This window comes from Sus scrofa, chromosome 12 (assembly GCF_000003025.6).
Source record: "Sus scrofa isolate TJ Tabasco breed Duroc chromosome 12, Sscrofa11.1, whole genome shotgun sequence".
Taxonomy (NCBI): Eukaryota; Metazoa; Chordata; class Mammalia; order Artiodactyla; family Suidae; genus Sus; species Sus scrofa.
Window position 1 is genome coordinate 44,000,848 of NC_010454.4, and position 25,579 is coordinate 44,026,426.

The 25,579-nt window shown below is 52.3% G+C and overlaps 1 protein-coding gene across 8 annotated transcripts in view; it reads left to right on the plus strand.

Moving 5' to 3' along the window:
* Nucleotides 1-25,579, plus strand: part of KSR1 (kinase suppressor of ras 1) — a 208,612-nt gene that overhangs the window by 73,626 nt on the left and 109,407 nt on the right. For 2 of the 8 annotated variants that reach the window (XM_013981182.2, XM_021067471.1), the window contains exon 1: nucleotides 17,894-18,390. The exons of the other annotated variants lie outside the window; for them this stretch is intronic. The gene's annotated coding sequence lies outside the window, so the exon portion shown is untranslated. Of the gene's footprint in view, nucleotides 1-17,893; nucleotides 18,391-25,579 lie in introns of those variants that run through there. 8 annotated transcript variants of the gene reach the window in all.

The following is a 25,579-nucleotide window of genomic DNA, read 5'->3' on the forward strand; positions in this document are numbered from 1 at the left end:
CGAATGTTTGTGTTCCCAAAGTCGGACGTGCTGCTCCCTGGGGAGGTGAGCAGCACCCTGTAGTAGATAAAAGGTTCTGGTGCTTAGTGGCCTAGGTTCAAGCTCCACTCCCTTCCTGGCTAAGCTGTGTGTCTTTGGGTAAATTGCTTAACCTGTCTGAGCAACAGTGTCCTCATCTGTAAAACAGAGATTATAATAGAATTGTTGTTAATAGTGAGTGAGATGAGCCATGTGAATCATGATGCCTGGCACAGAGTACGTCTTTTTATGTATTCTATTACTCTTTTTTTCAACAAATATTTCATTAGCATACGAGTTTAACACTCATTCTGTGCAGGGCATTCTTCTTCTTTTTTTTTTTTTCTTTTTCTTTTTAGGGCCACACCTGTGGCACATGGAGTTTCCCAGGCTAGGGGTCTAATTGGAGCTACAGCTGCTGGCCACGGCCACAGCCACAGCAACGCAGGATCCAAGCTGCGTCTGCCACCTACAGCACAGCTCACGGCAATGCCAGATCCTTAACCCATTGAGCAAGGCCAGGGATGGAACCCACAACCTCATGGTTCCTAGTCAGATTCATTTCCCCTGGGCCATGACAGCAACTCCCAGGCACCCTTCTAAAATGGGGGAGTAACTGAACAAAAAGGACAAAAATGTCAGCTCTGTGAAACTTAGGTTTTAGTGTTGGGAGGAGACATTCAGACAGTAAGTGAGAGGAAAATATATTCTTTGTTAATTGTGAGTGTGCTATGGAAAAAATGAAAGCAGGAAGAGGGCCCTCAAAGAAAGTGGTATAATTTTTTTTCTTTTCTTTTTAGGGCCACACCTGCGCCATATGGAAGTTCCTGGACTAGGAACGGTGCCTACGCCACAGCCACAGCAATTTGGGATCTGAGCCACATCTGCAACCTGTGCCATAGGTCATGGAAACGCTGGATCTTTAACCCAGTTAGTGAGGCCAGGGATCGAACCTGCCTCCTCATGGTTACTAGTCTGCTTCTTAACCCGCTGAGCCACAACGGGAACTCCCGGAAGTGTTAAAATTTTAAGTGAGGGGTCAGGATGGCTTTTCAGAAAAGGTGATATTTGAGTAAAGGTCTCAGTAGGGTCCCCAGAGGGACTCCCTGGGGATGTATCTGGGGACAAGCTTTGGAAGCTGGGGTCCAGCAAGTGCAGAGGTCAAGGGAGTGAGCCTGGGGGGCTGGGGTGAGTGAGGCCGCAAGGTGCCCCCAGCCAGACACCTACGGGGTGCCACCCTCAGGGGCCACCTGCGCTCAGGTGACCTTGAGCCTGGCGTCTTAGGAGCGAGGGAGAAAGAGGGATGAGAACCAAAGATGGTAAAAGGTACAAGGGCTCCCTGTGGGCTCTTCAGCCAACCCAGCCTCTATCCAGTACAACCCAAAGGGATTTTGAAACTCAACCCTCATTTCTTATTAAAAATGGGAGTTTGAGGGTTGGTGCTCACCCACCCGCTATTAGAAGCCCTGTTGCTGACTTGCCGAAGATGCACTTGTGAGTGAGTCCTGTTTCTGACGGCCTGGGTGGAAGGTGGGGCCCTGGCTGGGGCACCCTGCCACCCACTAAGGAAATCCTCACAGGGGACTTTGTGTATTAAAGTAATGAATGTTTGAGTGCCTGCATTGGTGCTCAGATGTAATGGTGGGCCTGACCAGACCCCTGTCCCCCCAGGCCACACTCTGATTGCGTGGCTCCCTCCCTTCTCAGTGCTCCAAGATCCAAAGCTATGGGAGTGCTGAAATGCAAAACTCACACCTTCTGGAATGAAAATAAGACTCGTCCTGAAGCTTCTTCCCCAGGGCCTTTGTTGAGCTAGTGTTGGAGCTGGCTAAGAAGTCATTTCCAGAGAGTTCCCCATGTGGCTCAGCTGCAATGAACCCAACTAGTATCCATGAGGATGCAGGTTTGATCCCTGGCCTTGCTCAGTGGGTTAAGGATCCCGCGTTGCTGTAGCTGTGGTGTAGGCCGGCAGCTGTAGCTCCAATTTGACCTCTAGCGTGGGAATTTCCATATGCTGTGAATGCGGCCCTAAAAAGCGGGAAAAAAAAAAAAAAAAAAAAAAGTAGTTTCCAGAACCACCACTCCTAAGGGAAGAGCTATTTCTAGCCAGCAGCCCTTGTGGGAGCAGAGCTGCCTGGCACCAGAAGGCTGCCTGCATCGTGTCTGCTAGACTTACCGCCCAAGTGGAGAACCAGCCTTCGAGGGAGCACCCTGTCCTTCTGGGTGAGGGACCATCCCAGGGAGGAGGAGCGCTGCTGTGGCTTTTATCTCCTGGGTGCCAAACACGCATAGCTCGTGATGCTGCCCAGGGAGCCGGTGGTGGACTCAGAGAGACCCGAGTGCACGTGGTGCCAAGCCCTGACGGCCTTGCTGTCCGCACTCTGAGAACGGCCCTCGGGTCGGTGGTGGTGGTGGCGAAAAGCTCGTTTATGATGCGGGCAGACCTGCTCTGTGGTCTGGGTTCTTGGTGAGCGCCGAGCATGCTGAGCCCGCCAGCCCTTCCAGGGCGAGGGAGGGAACGGAGGCCCAGAGAGTGGGTTAGGCCCCCGAGGTCACACCCCTGGGGGCAGACCTGAGATTCTTATAGGAGTCTGACTGGTTACAGAGCCTATGCCTTGGCGTTTTCTGTGTCACAGCACAGTCAACCGTGGAGAGGTGCCAATCTGGCAGTGAAAAGTGTCACCAGGACACCCCTCTGCCTTCCCCTCCCCACCCACCCCTCCCAGAAAGCCGCACCCCCCCATTGCCACATCCTTGGGGCCACCTCTTGTTCTCCAAGGTGGGGGACTAGCGATCTTTGGCTTCCCAGGAAGGATTTCCTGTCTCTTTAAGGACAAAGACTGTGTATGACCTCTTTATCCAGAAGCTTCAGGGCCTTGTCCAGGGCTGGGCACATAGCAAGTGCTGAGGAATTAATGAGGGGTACTGTGATCAGTGCAAAATGAACCTCACGACCTTCTTGGAGCAATAATGGGATCAGTGGACAAGGCCATTCAGCTCAGGAGTGGGGACTGTGGCCTCTGGGGTCAGACAGCCTGGGTTTGAATCCTGCCCGCGCCGTGGACTGTTTCTAACCTTGGGCAACTTGCTTTACTTTTCTGGGTGTCTGCTTCCCCATCCGTACAGGGGGGACGATCAGGAGATGCTGTGAGGGCTGCTGCGAGGATTAAATGAGTACGTGTGTAAAGCTTGTGGAACAGAGCTTTGCCCACAGGAGGCACTTGATAAAGGCAGTTGTCGTGGTTGTTTGCTCTTATGTTACTGTCATGCGTCAGAGTAAGTAGCGCTGGGCTTCTAGGGAGACTCCCCAGCCGGGGGTTTGGATTCTTACCCCATCCCTGGCTTCAGGGTCCAGACGGAGGGCTGCCAACCTCCCTGCCTTTCCTCTGCCCTGTCCCGGGGCTCTGTTGGCAGCACGGGTGGGGGTTCTCTCCCAGGAAGATCAGGGGCATGTGAGGGTGGCAGAATCCTGGGAGAGGCAGACCCAAGTTCCGCCTCTGTTGTCACTCTGACCCTGGACAGGTCCCCTCACCTTTAGGGAACCATCTCCTCACATGGGAGACGAGAATATCACGGAGTCAGTTGCTCGGATGACGAGGATGAGCTCAAGGCCCTAAGACACCGGGCCCCGCAGGCGCTCGGCAGATGTCCCCTCCTCTTTCCTGGACAGCAGACCCCTCCTCACCCGGGCCTGAGTTCCCCAGGGCCGGTGTCAGCGAGGGGAGGATGGCTGGTTTCTCTCCAGCTGCGGCACCAAAGCTGAGGCCACCTCTCCTCAGCCACCTCTCGCTGCTCTGTCCTCTCCTCATCCCGAGGCACGTGTGGCGAGGTCAGAGGGTGTCTCTGAGTGCAGGTGACAGAGATGGCCACTCTGAGCCACGCTGGCCCTCACCCAGCTTTCCCTGCTCAGACCCTTCTGCCCCCTCACAAACGATCACCCTGTCCTCAGGCTTCCCTTCAGAGGGGGTCACCCCAGACTTCTGCTGCGGCTTCTCCTGCCGGGTACCCGGGATGGGGGGTTCTGCTTAGGAGGAGGGGCTGCAGTGGGATGCGAGCGGCAAGCACAGGAGAGAGGATGGCAACCCTGGTCCCCAAGGCCTCTGCGGGCACAGGTGCCGTGAGACCCCTACCAGTCGGGGTGGGAGGGCCACTGGCTGCTGGAGGGGCAGCTGTATCACACAGCCGCTGGCCTGATGTGTGGGGGTAACTGCTGGCCTTAGGGGTGGGCTGGGCTCCTGGGGAGCCTCAGGGAGGCGACATTCTCTGAAGGACACTGGCCATGCAGGCAGTGGGGGGTGGCGGGGGGGTGTTCCTAGAGAGGAGTCCGGAGAATGGGGGCCTCTCTGCCTTTTTCATCATCACCGTCAGGAACATTCACAGTTTTTACTGAGCAGGTGACATGCAGTGTCACTTTGAACCCTCAAAACCATTCCAAGAGCAATTACTGACCTCATTTGACGGAGAAGAAGACTGAGGTGCAACATAAGGAATTCAAGGTGTGTGGGCCCTTGGGCCGTGTGTGGGTAGGTCTCACCGTAATTAACCTCTTGCTGAGAGGTTCAGGGAAAGAGTTCATTTTAAAGGTTTCCTTTGGAAATTCCCATTGCGGCTCAGCGATCATCGAACCTGACTAGCATCCATGAGGACCTGGGTTTGATCCCTGGCCTCGCTGAGTGGGTTAAGGATCCGGCGTTGCGGTGAACTGTGGTGTGGGTCGCAGACATGGCTTGGATCCCGCGTTGCTGTGGCTGTGGTGTCGGCCTGCGGCTGTAGTTCCTATTGGACCCCTCTCCTGGGACTCTCCATATGCCATGGGTGTGGCCCTAAAAGACCAAAAGACAAAAATAAAATAAAATAAAACAAAAGGTTCCTTTAAAAAATATAAGTCGGCTCATATCAGCCCTCTGCCGAGACCCTCCAGTGCCTCTTGTTCCACTTGGTGTAAAAGCCAAAGTCAAGGCCGTAGTTTCTCTTCTTCTCCGCATCCCTTACTCTGCCCCAGCCCTGCTGGCCCCCTTCCTGTTCCTTGAACTCGCTGGGCACATCTTGTGTGGCCCTGGAGCCTTTGTCCCTCTTGGAACGCTCTCCCCGCAGGTGCCCAAGGGCGCCCTACCCCCTCCGGAGTGAGTGAGGTCTTCTCTGACCACCCTGGGGGCCGTCGGTCCCCTGCCCCACTTCATTTTCCCCTCTGACGCATTCGATGTGGTTTTAGCTGTTGATTGCCATCTCCCGTCTCTAGAACAGAAGTTCCAAAGAACTTTAATTCACTGATGTTTCCTCAATACCTAAATAGAATGGACAGTTCCCTGGTGGTGCAGCTGGTTAAAGATCCAGTGTTGTCACTAAAGTGGCTTGGGTTTCTGCTGTGGCCCCGGGTCGATCCTTTGCCCTGGAACTTCTGCGTGCCAAGGCTGTGGCCCCCTCCCCCAAATAGAGTAGCCTAGAATCATAGTATTCAAATGAATGAAAAAAAGAACAAAGTTAAGTTATAAAGAAAACTGCCAATGCCTAGTACAGTTTGGCTGTCAGAGCCCAGAAGGATCTGTTGAGTGATTTTCCAGTTTGGGAAAATTGGAGTCATTATAACACCACTAGTCAAGGGTGAGAACCATCTGTGTGTGTGTGTGCGTGTGTGTCTTCCTCTTTTGTGTCTACCAGGATAATGCTGGGTGTATCCCAGGCTTCTGTGATTATGGTTGTAATAATCCTTGATGTGAGTTTACAAAACAAGCTTGGACTGAAACCGTTGTCATCACCTCATCAGCTTTTGTTGTGGACATTATATCTCTTGGCTTTTTTTGTTTTGTTTTATTTTGGTCAAATATACCACGATATTGGAGTGAGTCCTTGATCTGAGTGTCTTGTAGATTAGACACTCAGTTTTGTTTTTTTGTTTTTTTGTTTTTTCTTTTTTTGCCTTTTCCAGGGCCACTCCTGTGGCATATGGAGGTTCCCAGGCTAGGGGTCGAATCGGAGCTGTAGCCACCGGCCTACACCAGAGCCACAGCAACGCGGGATCCGAGCCACATCTGCAATCTACACCACAGCTCATGGCAACGCCGGATCCTTAACCCACTGAGCAAGGCCAGGGATGGAACCCGCAACCTCATGGTTCCTAGTCGGATTTGTTAACCACGAAGGGAACTCCCCTAGACACTCAGTTTTATTTTCAGTCTAAATAGGTTTTTTCTTAAACTAGATATTTTCCTTGGGGTCTTTAATGGACTTCTGACACGTTTTGTGTTAAACGGGCTGCTGTGAGTTATCTCTTGGACCCCTGAACTGGGAGGCTGGAGACGTGGCTCTGCCGTTGCTGACTTTGTGATCTGGCATCCTCGAGCCTCAGTTTCTTCATCTGTGTGACTGAGGGACTCAGACTGGCTGATTTCCTCTGAGATCCCTTTCAACACTGATTCTCTCTCTCATGGGCCAGACTAATTGAAGTCGAGTTCATAGCACGTGGGTATCTGTTTCAGCCAATGAAAGCATGCTCTGTCTGGTACATACGATGGTGTGGTTGGGAAACGTGAAGCCACCATCCTTCTGCCTGGCTCCCTGGTGGTTGGCAGTGTGATGTACCGAGGCCATATGCAAGGCTGGGTATGTCGCCGCCCACCCCCAGCTCATCCTTGTGAGCTGCTGCTTCATCAGAACTGTAGATTTTATCACCAAAGCCGATTTGGTTTGGGTCCTGGGTGCTGTCATGCTACCTGCATGCATGGATTGAATTCCTTATGTTGCACCTCAGTTTTCACCTCCATCAAATGGGGTCAGTAAGTTCTCTTGGAATGGTTTTGAGGGTTCAGTGTGACAATGCATGTCAACTGCTTAGTAAAAAAAGTGTAAATATTATTGATGGTGACGATGAAAAAGAAGAACTCCGATGGGGGGGCAGGTAAAGACTTTCCCCTAAAACTGTAAAGAGATAACAGAAGCTTGGGTATTTTAATTTTTGAATCTGAATGAACGGTCTAGAGCTAACTGTGTTAATGCTGCTTGGCCTTGAAGCAGGGCAAACGTCAGTTGGGATGCCAAGGAAACCTGGGGAGAGCCAGGGTTCATTCCTTTGGGTGGCTTCCTCAGTGTACAAGCAGGAACAGGCGGGGAGACCCTGGCCTGTGGTGGTTTGGCCCCTCACCCACTCCTGGGTTTGCAGGAGCGGGTTCTGCTGTCAAACCCCAGCAAAGAGAAGGTCCATCTCTCTCTGAGTCCAAGGCCGAGAGCCGGCTGGGCACTTCCTTCTGGGCTGGCCCCTCTGGGCTGCAGGCACCAGGAACCTGTGATTTAGGTCCCTGAGACTCAAGTTCAGTAAAGCTACGTGAGTACAGACACTAGGAATTGGGGTTAAAGACCAATTAGGATTTAAAAATAATTTGGACCCAAGGATGTTAATTGCAGCTTTATTTACACTGATAAAGGACTGCAAATAACTTCAATATCCATCATCCTAAACACACAACCTTGGTATCTTGTGTAAGTGGAATCAGAGCACACTTAGATCTGTTGGCCTTTGAAAACACGGAAGACTTGCTGCGAGGAATTAAAGTGTTCACAATATACCATTATTAGGAAAAAAAAAAAACAGATTGCTAAACAGTATGACTTCAATTAATTATCAAGAATGAAATATTCTGAGGAAAGAGAAGGCTGTGCATGTACTTGGCTTTTTTTTTTTCTCTTTTTTTTCCTCCTTTTTTTTTTTTTTTTTTTTTTTTTTCTTTTTTACAGCCGCACCCACAGCATATGGAACTTCCCAGGGTGGTCGAATCGGAGCTACCGCTGCTGGCCTACACCATAACCACAGCCTTGCCAGATCTGAGCCTTGTCTGCGACTTCTAGCACAGCTCACGGCAACGCTGGATCCCCGACCCACTGCACAAGGCCAGGGATCAAACCTGCATCCTCATGGATCCTAGTCAAATTCGTTTCTGCTGCACCATGACAGGAACTCCCTTGGTCTTTTTTTTTTTTCTTCCTGGCAGCATGCAGAAAGTTCCTCCGCCCAGGATTAAACCTGTGCCACAGTAGTGACCATGCAGGATCCTTAACTGCTAGACCACGAGGGAATCCTCCATATACTTATTAATGGTGGGTGGTTCTCCCTAAAAAATGGGATAATAATTAACCTAATTTTTCTTAGTGCTTTTTTTTCCTTTCCCTTTTTTTTTTTTTTTTAGTAAATATGCATTTCTCCTGCATTGGGGGGAAAATTATGTTATAAATATAAAAATGTTTTGGATGGTTTGTCCTGTACTTTAAAATGTGACAGATATTTCCCATGCTTTACTTTTGTGCCGGCTGTAAAGTTTCAACCATTTGATCACCCAGACCTTGTCCCCAGCTTCATGCAGATTTCTGCTCAGTCGATGTGGCCGGAGGCTGCAGATCCAAACAGAAGATTTTCTTTCCACATGTGGGAACTAGGAGCTTGAGAATGATGAGGGATACATGGAAGATTCACAGAGCCGCTCGTTGTGGGGGCCTTTGAAGTAAAATTATGCCTTCTTAAAAAAAATCTCAAACCAGGAAAGAGAACGTTAGATCCTATCAGCTCAGTTGTGAGTGACATAAAAATAACAGACAAGTGCCTTTCCCCCATGAGTTTCCGTGTCATTTCATTCTGAGGTCATTGGCATGATCTGGTTTAGGCGGAATTCTGCTTGAGAGAACCATTCGAAAAGGTTGAGCTGCAGCAGCAAAGCTCGTGCCGGGCTGCCCAAACCCCCTATAAAGCTCACCCCACATCCACGGGGCGTGAGTGACGGCTGCCAACAGCCCAGACCCTCCCCGGGAATTGCCTTCAGCCGAAGGGAGCGTCCTCTCTCAGGGTACCACCCCATCCAGAGATGGGGTACAAGGGCGGACCCCCTGGCCTCTGTTGGGAACAACCCCAGTGGGTCAGCCTCAGCGTTCCCATGAGTCTGGCTGAGGCCTCTGTGGCAGGTGAGTCGTATGCAGCCCAGCTGCCCAGGCTGCTTCCCTGACCCCTGAGTGCACGCCTCCCTCAGAGTCCCGCTTTTACAGTGAGGAGGTCGTGGCAGAGGAGGTGGGCTGCTCCTCCCAAGCTCTGGCCCGCCTGGCCAGCGCCAGCCCAAGGCATCTCCTTGCCTCCTGGCCCTGTTCAGGGCAAGTGGCTTAGCCGCTTGGGGTCCCCAGTGGAAACTGAAGGCTGCAGACCTGAGTGGGGGCCGGCGAAGCTGCTTACCTCTCCCTGTGCACCTCCCCCGACATCAGCCCCCTGTGTTTACTGCTGGTGGCTGCTCCCGGAGGCTGGCCCTGCCTGCTGGGGACAAGCTCCCCCTCCAAGGGCTTGTGCATCTGGACCTTAAGGGCGTCCACCTGTGCCCAGAGCAGATCCGTGCTTCTGCTGAGGCCAGCATCATTGGCAGCCCTTTGCCTAGGGCTGTCCAAGCCCTGGGCCTGACAGCTACAGAGCTCCCCAAACGTTTCCAGATCAAGTGGCCTTTTGTTGTTAACCAGACAGACAGACGGGGGACAGTTGCTTCCTTAGCATTTGGTGGGGGGCCACCCCTCACATCTGCAAGACAGAGTCCCACCTCTTCAACGTGGCGCTGCCGGCCCATGGAGCCTCCTGTTGGCTCCGTCCGTACCCCTGGAATCTTAGGGCACAGCCACATAGAACCAGGACCTCCCTGGGCACCTCACTGTTTCTCGCAGACAAGGCTCCCCACCCCGGAGTGTCCGGAATTCCACTGGTCTCACTGATGGCCCCTGTCATCTGTTTCCTCTTTCCGGTCCTATCTTTCCCCAACAAGGAATGTGCTGGGCCCTGAGCACCGCGTCTTTGAGACTTGCCCTGCCTTTGTTCCTGTGACCCCCTACCCTGTGAATGCTGGAAACTTCTCTCCTGCCCTTTCCTTGCTGTCTTGGCCTGGCCCATTTCCGGGCCTTCAGACTTTCCCTTGCCTACCTGCCGGGGAAGAAATACTGATGACGGGTTCCTAATGTAGGTATTTTCACATGGAGATTATATGCACATCCTCTGTGCTAAGACAGTGTGTCTCACAATAATCCATCCAAGAAAATAGATGCTTGAAAGGATGAGATATGGGAAGTGCTAGTTCCTTCATGCAGCCCCCTCGGAGCTCCTCGGGGTGGGGGGTGGGGGTCAGGGGCTGTGTCTCGGCTGCCTCCTCAGTACCTTGTACACATGAGGTGGACTTTGCTTCCTGGGGGGGAGTTAGTCTTTGGGGGCGGGGAGCACATGCTGGAAGCAGACGAGGCAGGGAGATTGGGGGTGTCCTGATTGATGGTGTTGGTTAGTCCCATGTTTGGGGCCTCAGTGGGAAGCGGCCGCCCCTCCCTCACCCTGAGGGTTCGTCCCTGTTCACAGATTCCAGAGGGTGATAATAACAATACTGACCCTTCTCACTTATTTGATAAACATACCAGGCCTTGTAGCACAAATTGGGGCCACACAAGGACATCACCTAAGAAGCCCTGCTCCTGGGAGAAATTGACCAGTAGATGCGTAGTTCCTGACTGCAGTGTGATGGGGATGGCACCTGAATTGTGTGGGGTACCTGTCATCAGGGACTGCTTCTCAGAGGAGGTGGTGCTTGATTTGAACCTTGAACCGTCCCTTCTCCTGGGGAAATTCTCCCTCTCTGGAGTCAGGGAGGGAGCGGGAGGTTAACAGACCCGATTGGCCTCTTAAGTAGATTTAGAGGAAGCCCAGGCCCGCCTTCCCCCACCCCCCACTTTCTTTCTTTCATTTTTTTTTTCTTTTTTTCTTTTTATGGCTGCACCCCCTGGCATATGGAGGTTCCCAGGCAACGGGTCAAATCAGAACTACAGCTCCGGCCTACACCACCGCCACAGCAGTGTGGCATCTGAACCCCATCTGTGACCTACACCACAGCTCAGGGCAACGCTGGATCCCCGACCCACTGAGTAAGGCCAGGGATCGAACCCACACCCTCATGGCTACTTGCTTGAGGGAGAGCTCCTGTATCTCCACTGATGGGTGGAGAATGGGCTTTGAAGCCTGACAAACCGCAGTTTGCCGGTGGCTAGCTCTGTGACCTTGGACAAGTTACTTACCCCTAAAGCCTTCACCTCTTCCTCTGTAAAATGGGATAAGGACAGACTCCCCTAGAATTGCTGTGAGGGCCAGTCAAAGAGCGGTGTGCAAAGAGCTTAGTGTGTGCCTGGTATGTGTTAGGCTCTCATGTAAATGTTCACTGGATGTTAGCTGTTCTTTTTTTTTAGTGATAAAGCATTTATTTATTTATTATTATAATTTTTTTTATTTTGTTAGCTGTTCTAGTTACCTTCTGTGCTCCCAGGGTGCCTGGCTCACGGTGGGTACTGTTAGGACATGTGAACTGAAGTTTGTTAGCATTTATTAAATAAGGAAGTATTAAAATTTGGATGGAGTTGTTTCTGGCCTTCAATAAATGAAGCAGGCATGGTGCATTTTTACTGCAGGGGAAAACCATCCAGTTTTTCTAACTCCCCTGGCTCTGAGGTTTTACGATTCTTCTGCACAGCCCTTGAGATTTTCTTCAATGTAAACACACTGACAAGGGCAGCATTTTACGACCCGCGTCTGGTTTGGCTCCTGGTGCCCACCCCGGCTTGGTCTGGGAATCTAAGGCTGTTGAACTGGTCGGTCTGGTGCTGTTTGCTGGCGTAAAGACATCAGGGTAAGTGCTTTTCCTCCCAGATGTGGTCATGACAGCAAAGTGGCCGGAATGTGGAACTCCCCTGGTGGCTTTGCTGGGAGGCAGTTTTCCAGGAGGGTGCCTGCTGAGGACACAGTAGTGGCCGTGCAGCAGGCAGTGCCTGGAGTGTCAGCAGGGGAGATGGGAGCCCTGAAGCCTGCCCGTCTGTGTGCCTACAGGCTGGAGGCAGCAGCCCAGGGGACACGGGGTCAGGAGGCTCCAGAGCCAGGAGCTTCAACCTTGGCCATGCCCATCACTCCCATTTCCTCGTTCTTCCTGCCCCATCTGCGACAGGGGTGGGGGAAGGGATGCAGGAGGGTGTGACCAGGCCTCCTGCAGGTGGTCCTTGGGCTGGAGCAGCCTGCGAGCCCCTGGTTGAGAGAGCAGTGCTGGAGAACACTGGCCCGCACCTGGGGACAGCGTGGCTTCCTGAGCCTGCCGCTCACGCGCTGCGCCACCGTGGACGGGAGCTCTGAGCTTCTGAGCTACAGCTTCTTCAGCTGTAAAATGGGGAAACTGGCCCCTTGGGTACTTTCCCGATCTGTGATGCCGAAACGCCCTGGAGAATTGCCAGTGGCTGCTCTGGGGTTTTGTGTCTTTGTTTTTAGATAGGCAATTCATGCATGTGGTGAAAGATTATGAAAAGCTGTAAAAGGATAGAGTGAAAGACAACCTTCCTGGGGCCCCGCCTGACGGCCCCCCCACCCCACTCCCAGTTTCCCCTCCCAGAGGCATTCATTTTGAAGTTTTAAGAGATCTGTGCGTATGCACCCAGATATGTACATACATGGTCCTGCCTTTAAAGTTTTTAAATGTGAAATAGCCTACATCCAAAAGCAGGTACAAAATGCACGTACAGTCTAAGAGAATGATAAACTGAGGTGGAGAAATAGAGAATTGCCAGTGCCTTGGGCGGAATCATTCCATGTGCTGTTTTCCTCGTCCCTTTTGCTCAAATGAGTGTGTTCTTTATGTTTTTTTTGTTTTTTTGTTTTTTTTTTTGTTTGTTTTATGTCTGTTTTGTCTTTTCTAGGGCTGTACCTAATGGCATATGGAGGTTCCCAGGCTAGAGGTCAAATCAGCCGCCGGCCTACCACAGCCACAGCAATGCCAAATCCAAGCCGTGTCTACAACCTACACCACAGCTCATGGCAACTCTAGTTCCTTAACCCACGGAGCGAAGCCAGGGATCGAACCCACAACCTCATGGTTCCTAGTCGGATTCCTTTCTGCTGTGCCATGATGGTAACTCCCTTTTTTTTTTTTTTTTTTTTTTAACTTACTTGGTCTGGAGGATTGGCTCTCTTATTCTTTTTCATGGCTGCATAATACTCCGTCTGTACGGATGTGCCATTATTTGATCTGTTTGACAGTCCCTCTGGATCAACATTCAGGGTGTTTCCAGTCTTTTGCCATGACCAGCGATGCTGCAAGAATTCTTCCGGCTTCCAGGAACTGACATTCATCAAAATGTGCTGTAAGAGGTGCCATTGCATCAGCCTCCCTGACCTGTCATGCGTCCCCAGACCAACACGGACACCCTCAAAGCAGAGCAGCCCTGCGTGGCTCTGGTCTCCTCACAGCTGGCTGCCCTGTGCCCCTCTCCCTGCGCTTCCCTGGAGGCAGCGCTGCCTGGCTGAGGCCCTGATTCCCCAGAGGTCTCCCGGGCAGCTGTCTGGGAGCGTGGGTCCCCGCTGGCGTCTGCGGGACTGCAGAAGTGTGCGGGTGGGAAATCAACTGCAAGCTTCTCTCCAAGCAGAAAAGTTCCTTTTCTTTTGATTACGCAACGTCCCTGTGAGGGGCCAGGGTCTGCGCTTCTGCTTTTCTTTGTCTTATGCAGATGGGACTGAGGCAGGGGTGCTGTTTCAGGGGTTCAAGGCCAGGCCACTTGTGTTTTTGATACGATCCCCCTCACTTTCCCTTTCCTGCTCCATCTGCCTCTTCCTCCTTTTTTTCTCTTTCCCTTTTCTCTCTCCCTTTCGGTTCGTTTTCCTTTTTCTGCATCCCCAACACCTACCCCTTTGGGCTGAAATTCCTGGTGAGCAGGCTGGGTCTGCCACCCGCAGGTGCAAAGTCCTGGCCCGCCTTTCCTTTCTCTCTGGTTCGGAAGGTGGCCGGGCCCCAGTATAGACATCGAGGAGGGAAGTAGGCGCTAAGGGCAGAGGCCAGTGAATTGGGGGCAGCGGGGCCTTGGCTCCCTTCTGCTGCTTCTCTCTCCTGTTGAGCAGGTCTTCTGTCCCAGGTCTCATTACTTCCTCCTCCTCCAGGGTGTGCAGCCAGGAAACGGAGAGGGCAGACCTGCCCAGGAGGAGGCCCCGAAGAGTCAGCAATGCTGCTGCTGCCGGCCTTTGGGTTTGAGTGGGGAGCAGGGGGCTGGGAGGTGGCAGGGTCCTCAGGAAAAAGAGGAGGTACACAGGCACCTTCTCAAAGGGACAGTGTTTCCTGGGTTCACCAGTCTGGGCTGAAAGGTGACAGACAAGTCACTTTTGTTGTCAAATAAAGTTGGTTCGAAGAGACGGGGAGGGAGTTCCCACTGTGGCTCAGCAGAAACAAACTTGACTCGTATCCATGAGGATTCGGGTTCGATCCCCAGCCCCACTCAGTGGGTTAAGGATCTGGCGTTGCCCCGAGCTGTAGTATAGGTCGCAGATGTGGCTGGGATCGTGCATTGCTGTGGCTGCGGTGTAGGCCAGCAGCTGCAGCTCCAGTTCCACCCCTAGCCTGGGAACCTCCATATGCCACACTTGTGGCCCTAAAAGGCAAAAACAAACAAACAAAAGAGACCAGGAGACCTAGCTCTGGAAGCACTTTGTCTTGGTGAGTCGGTGTGAGTCTGTGTGTTTAGTGCCTTCTCTGAAAGGTAGTACATGTGCTGAGCAAGTGTGCGGACTCCAGAATCCGGTCGCCTAAGTCTGTCCAGGCTCCATCTCTTAACAGCACCCTGGAGGGACCTTAGAAAAATCACCTTTCTAAGCCTCAGTTTCCTCATCTGTGAAATGGGGCTACTGAAGCATGAAATGAGATTTTCTTTGTAAAGCATTCAGCATGTAGTAAATGCTGCATCAGTGTTAGCAGTTAGCAATATCTTTTAGGTGATTTTCAAACATTTCAGGCAGAGCAACCTTCCTTTCTTTCCCTAGTGAAATCTTCCATGGAAAGCCAATAAAGAAGATGAGACAGAGTGGCGCTGGCTGCAAGGGTAGGATGGGGATAGTGGCAAGTGGGCAGCAGAGGCCAAGGGGTCTTTCTGCTGGCCCCGGAGTCTCTTTCTTGTGGTCCAGGGAGCCGCATACAACTCTTTGAGATGTGTAAATTGGTATTGCCTTTTCGGATAGCGCTTCGCCAGTGCTTATTAAAACCGAACATTTTGGGGGATTCCTCAGTCCACATCCTGGGACTCTGACACTGGTAGAAGCCATGGCCTGTACACATACAAGTATATGCATCGGGCTGTTCAATGCAGCCTTGTGAACAGAAGTCAAAGTTCAGCGACAGCTGTGTTTAACAGAAAGAGTGAATCAATTGTGAAATTGTATATAAGTGTAAAATGAATTGTCTTGGAAAGTTTCATGATATATTAAGTGTAAAACAATCAGATGCAGAACGCTATATCTGGTATAGTCCTATTTTTTAAAAGCATATGCGTACGTATTTGCACCTCTAGGTGTAGATACACACAGATGCACAGAGCACCCATCATCTGCTGGTGCGGGAACCCGCTGGGAAGGGTACCCCCCTCACTGCTAACTTGGCATTCAAAGGATAAAGGGGGAGCTAGTGTTTCTTCCTTTATGGAACTCTTCCCTGTCCCCCCCAAAGTCTAGTACTTTGGCTAAGTTTGCTGTCTAGTTGGTGTTTCCCTCCAGCTTAAGAAAGTGGTCATCCTGGAGATGAGAAAACAGCTCCACGCCGGCAGGGGTGGGTTTGCCCAGCGTCGCTCAGGTCTTTGTAGGAGGAGCGGGTATGGGCTCCGGTGCTGGGAGAACCGGCCTGCTGGACGGGGGCCCCTGGCTCCTGCCTTGTTTTTCCCCTGGGCAGGCTGCTCTGTGGGCTGCGTTCCCAACACGCTCTGCTCGCCATCTGTTGAGGAAGCAGTTGTGAAGCTGTTGGCAGTGCCTCTCCCCACCCACCTGATTTAACAAGCCACCCTTCTCTCCAGAGGCCTCCCTGAGGCTGGGGGATCACTCTTTAATTATTCACAGGGGTCGGCCACTTGATGAAACTCCTGTGCTGGAGACAGACGGTCCAGACTTGCAGATGCATTGTCGTTGGGAGGAGAGGAGAGACTCATTGCGAATGATAGCCAGGAGTGGGTGGCTTCAAAAGAGAAATTCACCGAGCATCTAGGAAGGTAATTTTAAAGACTGGTGATCTGGAGGGCATGGTTCATAGGTGCACTAAGCTGAAGACAGCCAGCCTGACATGAGTGGCCCAGCTTCGCTTTCCTATTAGTCTGCTTGGCTCACCTTTGTCTTGCTCTGAGATCTGCTCAGAGCTCTTCCTGCTTGTTCCCTGTACTGGCTTAGTCCCCTAGGAACCATCTGGCATCCATCAGCCAGATCCTTCTCCAGAGTCAGTGGACCTGAAGCCGAACGCATACCAGCCCTGCCTCCAACCCATCATGTGACCTTGGACAAGCCACTTCCCCTCCCTTGGGCTGAGTTTCTAACACTCCTGTGACCTCCCACAGCTCTAGAACATTCAGTGAGGAATGCCACATGTGCTGTTTGCAGGGAGAAAGTCATGAGCTGAACAAAAGGCTGCAGAAGTCAAGGCACCGTGTCTTCATGCCCGGAGGACCTGGGTGTGAATCCCCAGTGGTCACAGCTGCACTGAGACTGGCCTGGAATCAGGAGGAGGTGGGACACGTTTGGAGCCTGAGTTCCCCACCTGAAAAATGGGACCACCAGTACTTGCTTTGCAGGAAGATGCCGATTTGTGAAAACATGATTAACTTCCTGGCACGTGGTGGGTGCTCATTAAATGATACTGTACACGTAGTCCTGGGCATCCCCAACCCTGCCTTTCTCTTCGCTGGAAAATATACTCCATGTGCAGGGGCCAGGGGGTCTTGTCTTGCTTTATAGATGCCACTTCATAGAAAACCTTGGCCCTGGGCCTTACGAACCTTTCCCAAAGCAGCGTGTGTTCCTCCCTCGTTCTGATCGCGGCGCACATTGAGCATCTGCTGTGTGCGATGCACGTGGCAACTCCGATCTTTAATCCTCATGAAAACCTATGAAGTAAAAGGGACTCTTATCCTGTCCTGTCCATTTTATAAATAAATTGGTGCTGTGGGAAGTTAAGTGATGTGCCCAAGGTCACACGGTCCATGAATGGGGACACTGGGACTGGAGCTTCCTCTTTCAGATCTTAGAATCCTTGTCCTTGACCGTTTTGTATGCTTTTCAGAACAGGGGGTGCCTCAGGGACCAAGAAAAGCTCTTGGACAGTCCGACAGGAAGTCATGCACTTGAATTCCTTAAGGATTTTCCAAGTCACAGACATTAGCGATCAGCTTCTGGCTTGTCCGACCCTGAGATGGTAGAGCCTGTGGCCCACATGCACGGATGATTCAATTTTTGTCTTGTTTATTTGCAAGTGACCTCGAATTACCTAAACCCCAGAGAAATGTGTTCTTAATTTGCCCTGTTAACAATGCTGATTTTTTTCCCCCTTCAAGTCAGATTTAAATAACCCTTCCTTCTGTGTTGCCATGCACTTAGAAAGCAGCATCATAAAACATTCCAACCCTAGACTCTGTGTAATTACGGGGTACAGTGGAGAGGGCGGGACACTGAATAGGAAATAGTGTGATTTTTTCAGAGCATCCTGAGTTGCATCGGTTATATTTGGTGGCAGGGTGGAAGACTTCTGGCTGCTGGGACAGTTCAAAACCAAAACAGGCCCCGGCTTCAGCCAAGATGTTTGTCTGTTGAGTTTACTCCCTTGACTTTGGAGGCACCTGAGGGTCCCATTTGTGCTGTCACCACCTCCTCCTCTGCCTGGCTGGGGAGAAACTTGGGGCTCTCGGGGAAGCTTGGTTTTTGTCCCCTTCATTTGTGTTGGTCTTTGATGTCTGCCAGGTTTGGAGCAGAGACCTGGAAATGCTCACGGGTCTCTGTGGACTGGAAACCTCACTCCTTTTCCCATCGTCTCTTTGACAGCGGGGTCGGGGGTGGGGGGCAGGGGAAGGGGCAGGAGGACAAAGAACCAGTGGGAACAAGCAGGGCCCGCCTCGACTCTACAGGGTTAATATTTTCCTAGGGGCCTGTTCAGGGACCAGTACATTGGATTCTGGAGACATGAAGGAACAGGTCTTTTAATTTACATTTAAGAGCAATCCAGAGCAGGAAGGACATTTCTGGCATGGGCGCTGCTTAAAAACCAATGGGATAAAATAAATCCTGATGGAGCTGTTCCCTCTCTGATATCCTCGTAATGGAAACGCCCCCGAGAGCGCCTGTGGGTGGCGGCCCTTCCGAGTCGTCCAGGAAGCCGGTTTTGGACCCTGGCCGCTGACTCAGTGTCCTGCTGGGTGGCTCCCTCTCCTGGGAGGCGGCCCTGGCAGTGTCCCTGAGCCCAGCCCACAAGCAGGTGCCCCAGGTGATCCTGCCCAGGCTCAGCACGGAGGTGGCGGCAGGAGAGACAGAGAGAAGGAGCTACCAGGCAGAACAGGACCGAGGTGGGCGCCGTGGGTAAGCAGGTGGCTGGCGGGGAGTGGGGGCTTCCTCTGGGCAGAGGCCCAGGTGTGTGGAGGAGGCGTGGGTTGTCTCCAAGCCAGGGGAGGCCCAGGGTTGTTTTCTGGCTGCCTCCTTTATCTGTTGGGCAGGGAAAGAAGCTAGAAAAGCCGAAGTTGATTTGGGAGAAGGTGTCTGCTAGAAACTTGGTCTCAGCAGAACTGAAGCTTCTGAGCTTTTGAAAAGAATGTGCAACTTAGAGGTAGAGGGGCGAGGTGTCATCAGGATCCTGTCCTCTTCCTCCCCCAGCGTCCCCCCGCCGCTTCTCTCTCTCCCCTGGCCTTGTCCAGTGTCTCATTGGCAGAAAAGCAGTCAAGGAGTCTCCTGGTGGCTCAGTGGGTTAAGCATCCAGTGTTGTCCCTGCAGCAGCTTGGGTCGCTGCTGTGGTGTGAGTTCGATCCCTGGCCGGGGAACTTCTGCATGCCACAGGTGCAGCCAAAAAGAAGAAAAGAGACGCAGTCTATATATGTGTTTGTGTGACCGTATGCCTGGGTCTGTGTCTCTAACGCAGGAGACCGCAGTTAACACACCTCGCACAGAGTGGGTGAGGTGCAGCCTGGAGCAGCAGTTGGAGGACGCGGGGCCTGGTGTCCACCCCAAGGATGACTTGGGCCTGGTTCCACGGTCTCCCTGGGTCACAGCCCCCTCCTCTGCCCTCAGAGTAGAGATGGGCCACGAGAGGGAGGCTTGCCGATCATTTCTAAGGCCCCTTCCAGCTCTGAAATCCCGTGACGATGTCCAGTGAGACTGCTTCCACCAGGTAACACATGACTGCCAAGTGGGTATTTTAATCACTGTGACTTCAGAACAACAGGGCCAGGTCTCACAGAGGGTTCATTGCTTCGCTGATCATGCCGTCTCCGTGGAACCTGAGTTGATGGCAGGGCTACAGTCAGTTCAGTTTTCCTGGAGCTGTCTGCGCCGACCAGGCAGACAACCTCTCCAAAGCCTAGACCTGTCTTACTGTTGAAGGTGGGCTCATAATTGCCTGCTGTGGTGGGTAAAATTTTGTTTCCCTGTCTTGCCCCGGGAGCCCAGAGGGAAGAGTTTGGAAAGATGTATCCTTTGGGGGATGGTATGCCATTGCCTGTAAGCCTGATTTATGGCTGGGTCTTTGGTGGGCAGATAGGTAATGCTTCTGGAACCTTCTGGGCTCTGCCCAGTGGCCCGAGAGGAGCCCCAGGCTCTGGCTTGTTGGGACTTTATGGGCCAGGGTCCTGCCTGGCCTTTTGCTCCTAGGATAGGCCCATGTCTCCTTCAGGAACTGCAGCATGAGCAGATCTTATTCTCAGCAAGAGATTGAGGCCCAGGGGTGGTGGTTTATGTTTTGCCTGAGGGGATGGCGCATATCTAACCACCCAGATCTGACTGGAAGGAGACGACATGATGCTTTTGTTTGCTTTCAGTTCTGTTTAATAAGATGGGGGGGGGGTGCGCATAAGAGATACTTCTAGTTAATGAAACTCCAATTTCTCCTCAAATTAGAAACCCTGAAATCCATGAGTTGAATAGCAAAACCCAGATAATTTGCTGCCTTCTTTCTCTGTTTTGTTGAGCCTGTGGCTGCTGCTGCTGCCTGATTTAAGTCTTTTTAAGTCTGTCACAGTCAGATTTCCTGGTCCTCCTTCCTCGTCCCCTGGTCAGGGGGAAGGGCCCCAATGTGGTATTGGGGTGGCCCAGCCAGGCCTCTGCCTGAAAGGGCCTGAGAATAGGAATCTGGGTTGGGACCACGTGGGTGCCATGGTAACCAGCAAGCAAGGCTGGGGGACCTCAGATGAATGGTTAAGCCTTTCATGCCATTTCAGATGAGTCGCTGGCCCTCGGCACACCCAACCCGCAGCCAAACTTGGGTGCCTTTTACTTTCGATAGCCTTTCGTGCTGAGTGAAGTTGAAACCTGTCTTGGGGGGATCCTGAGGGTCTGAAGGGTAGGGGTAGATCTGGAACGTGGCTGTCAGGGGGGGCTTTTGAGTCTGCTGGTAGCAGCCAGCAATCAATCAGGCTTACAGGCAATGGCTGGGCCAGGTCATCTTCTAAAGGGGAGAAGGCTGGTCAAGGCCACCCAGGCCTGCCCTGAAGCTCAGCTTCTGTTCAGAAAGTTTTAAAAGCTCATGTGTGTTTTCATTTGTCTGTAAACAGGAAGCATCAGATGCTGACTGTTCTGGTATCTTCTAGGGGAGGCAGCAGTAAACGGTCCTTTCTTCCGTCCCGTTGGGAGAGGGATGAGGAGCTGTTTGGTCTCCAGCTTTTTCAGTTGCACCTTCGTTTTTCTATGAGGAGAGCAGACACGTGTCCGGGACGTGCTGTGTGTTCCATCCTTAACATCTCCAAGGAGGTGGAGGCCCCCAGCTCCCTGCAAAAGGCTGACGCTGGGGACTCAGCAGCCTCGAGTGGGGCGGTGGGCGGCTCTACAGGTGGATGGGATTTGTCCTCTTGCCATTATGGGGCCGACAATCCTGGTGTCTTTCTCTTCTCAGTATGGCTGCCCTTTCTAGAAAACTTGGCTCAGGACAAAGTACAGAAGGGGCACCCCAGACAATTTTCGGGGGTGCCGAGATGTGGTATTAATGACCTTAAATCCCGTCACACAGAAGCTGTCTTCTGGGGGCCCCTCCCAACCTTCAGTGGCCCCCAGGAGAAGGTCTGAACGCCGTCCCCCTTTTTAAAAAGCAAAGGACTGGACCGTGAGGAAACAAGCCTCAGGATCCCACGCTTTTGCAGGCAATAGGGTCTGCTAGACTTAATAACATTGTTTGGTTTCAATTAGACTTTTCCTGTGGCAATTTCTCTCTGGCACAGATAATGGTGTCCATTTATGGCATTGATATCGAGTTCATTTTTTTTTTTTTTCTTTTTGGCTGCACCTGTGACATGCAGAAGCTCCCAGGGATCAAACCCGAGCTGTAGGAGCCACCTGAGTTGCAACCCGGATCCTTAATCCGCTGTATTACAAGGAAACTCCCCGAGTTAATTTTTTTTAAGAGAGTAGATTTAATTTTTAAAAAATCAAATAAAGAGTAGCCCTGGTGGTATATGCCAGAGTGAGTAACATTTGGGAGCCCATGCTTGGCTGTAACAACATGCATGCCAGGAGGAAACTCAGCAGGTGACCAAGAGGGAGAAGCATCTCTCTGGAAAGTCTGGCACAGTCGACACATGCGCACACACAAGACAGGTGGGATGGCAGTTTCTTTCCGGGATGGGCAGACAGGTCTGTACAGGTTTGGCTGCAGAAAATGGGAGCGTGTGCGCTGTTTTTTCCTTCAGCAATGGTATTACTTTGCCCTCACAGATGCCTCTTGACCGGCTGGCTCAGTTTATAGCCAGCGTAGTGTGATGATTCTGTTTGGGTGGTTTTAACCACAGGGAAGCAGCCTGAGAGTTTCCAAGGAAAAAGCCCAGTTGGCCAAGTCCCATTTTTAAATGGTGTCTGATGTCCTATTTTCCAGACAGTCTGCTGGTTCTCAGATTATAGTTGTTACCAGTGTCACCTGGGGACCTTGCTGGGGAACAAAGACTCCGGACCCGCCCTTTCCCACCCAGTGGAGGCTCTGTGTGCCCCAGCGATCCCATTTTGCACCAGTGTCCGAGCGTGTGGTCTAGTCCCAGCCTGTGGCTCCCAGCTCTGGCTGCCTGTTGGAGTCACCCAGAGAGCTGTTGATTTTGAGGCCTGGACCCCACCTCAGAGAAGCCCATCCAGAATCTGTGGGGTTGGGGCCGGCATGGGTTTTTTTCTTCTTCTCCTTATTTTCTTTCTTTCTTTTTTTGTTTTTTGTTTGTTTGTTTGTTTCTTAGGGCTACGCCTGCGGCATATGGAGGTTCCCAGGCTAGGGGTCGAATCAGAGCTGCAGCTTCTAAGCTTACACCACAGCCACAGCAACTCGGGATCCATGATGCATCTGCGACCTACGCCATAGCTCATGGCAACACCGGATCCTTAACCCACTGAGCGAGGCCGCAATCTCATGGATACCGGTCCTGTTGTGGTCCTCTGAGCCACCACAGGAACTCCCTGGCACTGGAATTTTAAAAACACTTCCAGGTGCTTCTTTTTTGGGGGGCCAGGGGAGCCCCACTGGCCTCGGTGGAGACTCTGGGGGACCTTTAACCTCACCTGGGAATGCTCACGATGAAGGAGCAAAGGGACGCATGAGGCCTTTACAGAAACGAGCGTGTCTGCAGAGGAAACCCGCAGGTCTGCGTTCCGGTTTGGGAGGACTTCTGCAGAAAAATGGAGCTAGAAGGCACATAACCTGGGGGAGTGAGAGGGCGGCATCCACCTGCTCGAACCAGGTCAGGGGGCTGGGCAGCTTCACAACCTGAGAAGAGCATCGAAAGGGCTCTTGCAGATTTGCCCAGAGCGGGAAGAGCAAGCACATGGCGAGCTGTGGCTCTGGCCAGGCAGCGTGGCCGGGAGTCCTCGGGGTGGAAGGAAGCAGGGCGGCAGCTCTCCTGGCCCCTCTGTTCTGTTAGGATCCCGGGCAGCAGGGGCGGCCCAACCAGGACCAAGAGAACTGGGGCAGGGATGGGAGTGGAGCTGGCCAGAGAGCACAGGCTGCTGGAAATGAGGCTATCCCGTCTCATCCTCGGGACTGACCTTCCTGGGCACTTGGGAACCGGTCATCCATCATCATCGGTCAATTTAAGGCCCTTTAAAGGGAGAGCCAGGCTCCTGCAGACAAGAAGCGGGCAAAAGCTGTCCCAGCTTTTTCAGAAGTTGGGAAAAAAGTGAAATCTAGAAACTGTAGTCTGCTGAGCTTGGACTCCGTTTCCAAGAAACTTCCCGAAAGCATGACTAAGCAGCTGTTTTGTGAGCCAGTATGGAGCCCAGTCTGGGTCAAGGTGACGGCCACTTTCTTTTGTCAGGACAAGGCATGCCAGGCTAGCTTTTCCTGTTCTGGAAGGTAGCTGACTGCCAGGTTGGGCCGTGCCTGAGGCCTCTCAGCAAAGTACTTGGCCAAGCACTTTGTCATCTTCCTGGGCTGCCCAGACTCAAGCAGGGGCCAGGGCGTCTGTGAAAATCGTCGTGGAGAGATGTGGAAACGGACTGGAAGGGATACAGCTGTGTGCGTGGAGTCGGAGTTAGTACGTCAGCCACCGTCAAAGCAGAAGGAGCTTTGGCATTTGATGCAGAAGGGGTGTGGTGAGGCTTTCCCTTTGGAAGGAGGGCAAAAGGGATTTGAGAGTGTGGCACCCAGTTCATGTACATGACCTACTATGTGAGGGTAGTCTGGGGGGACTGGTGGAGAGAGGAGGGGCTGAAGTCATTTGTTGCGTCTGTACCGCCTCTGCCCTCCTCTTGCTGGTGGATCTGGGGTGAGTCTGGAAAAAGGACATTCTGCATCTTTGCAGCACTTGGAGGAAGACACATTTCTTGTGTCCAAAGTGGGGAGCACCGGGCCGGGATGGGTGTCTGTCCAGCTTATAAAGAGCACAGTAGGCCTTCCATATCTGCAGTTCTGCATCCATGGATTCACCAACCATGGATCGTGTACTGTCTCTTCCGTCTACATTGGTTGAATTATGGATGCGGAACCTACAGATTCAGAGGGCTGGCTCTGGGACTGAAATGTCCACTAATTTTGGTATCCATGGTGGGTTATGGAACCAGTCCCCGGTGGAGACCGAGGGACAACTGTATACAATCAGTAGGCTGACCTGCCTAAGAGAGATCTCCTATAGTGCCATGGATGTAAAGTTTTACACCTCGTCACAGCCTCCTAGAAATGGTACCCTAGAAACCCGCCCCTTAGTGATAGGAGTCAGAAATGGCCCTGGTTATCTTGGAGATGATGGAAGTTGAGGCTGGAGAGGTGCAGTGACATTCCCAAGGCCATGCAGCCCAAGGGATAGCTGTGCAAGTGCACATGAACAGTCTAGGTTTGACAGGGTGAAGAAGATGAATTTCAGTTGTCACTGTGCTCTGGAGACGAGGTGTGCCTGCCTGCCAGCAAAGCAGATGTGGGGCTCGGGCCAGTCAAGGTTGGGTGTCCAGACATCATCGGGGCTCCATCCACCTGGGCCAACCGGGCTGACATTCATGTTCTGTTTTGGGTACCACGCTTATTTGGTTAGGTTAGAAATTGTTTTTAAAGGAACATTTTAAAGTTCAAGTAGTAAGATTGTAATGATTGAAAATTGAGGAAAAAGTGGGAGCTCCATTTTGGAAGCATGTTGACAGACTGGGTGTGGAGGGCGACCAACAGGAAAAGAAGGCCTGGGCTGAACTTCTGCAAGGAGGAGGGGAAAGGGGGCTGGCGCTGACCCTGTGGGGTCCTGGCACCAGCCCTCTCAACGGATTAACTCTGAATCCTTGGCACAACCTTACCAAGCGGTGATCACACTTATGTGAACCTCCAGGGTGCAGAATTCAGGCCAGAGGGTATGCAAGTTATGTAATAATAGTGGCCGACCACGTCTGAGCCCTTCTTCCGTGCTGGGCATTGTGCTAAGATTACACTTGCGTGAGCTCCAGGATGCAGAATTCAGACCAAAGGCTGTGCGAGTCTGTAACGATCATTGTTGATGTTTCCGAGCCCTTCCGATGAGGCTAAGCAGCTCTTGTCCATGATCTCATTTAATCCTCACTGCAGCCCCACAAGGCAGCGTTTAGGTTTGCTCTGGTTTCTTAGGAGGCAGCGCATGGAGCAAGGCTATAAGGTTCATCCCCACCCTCCTGCTCCTCCACAGCATCGTCAGCATCGGGAGTTACCGTAATTTTCGTGACAGTGATCGCTGAGCGCCTTCATATATGCCACACGCTGGTAAACACTTTGCACCGTTGTCATTAATCCTCATAATAACTCTGTGGAGATCTGGGGATTATTATCGCCGTCTCAAAGTGGAGGAATTGAGTATCAGGCTGGCCACCGGGGCAGATCCATGCTAATTCCCTCTGGGGGGCCAGGCCAGGGCATCGGGTTGGGTGAGGTGGTGTGGGTTGGATGCCTGCCTCCTGGGCTGGCGCCTTTAGTGCAGGACTCAGACTGCGCAGCGGTAGGCGAGGCCCCGGGATGAGCAAGGCTGAGGCGCTGGTGAAAGCCACACGGGAGGAAATGGCAGAGCTAGAACCCAAGCCAGGCAGTTCTGCTGATTGTGTATCTCATGCTCCCAAATGGCTTCAAGGAGAGAGAAC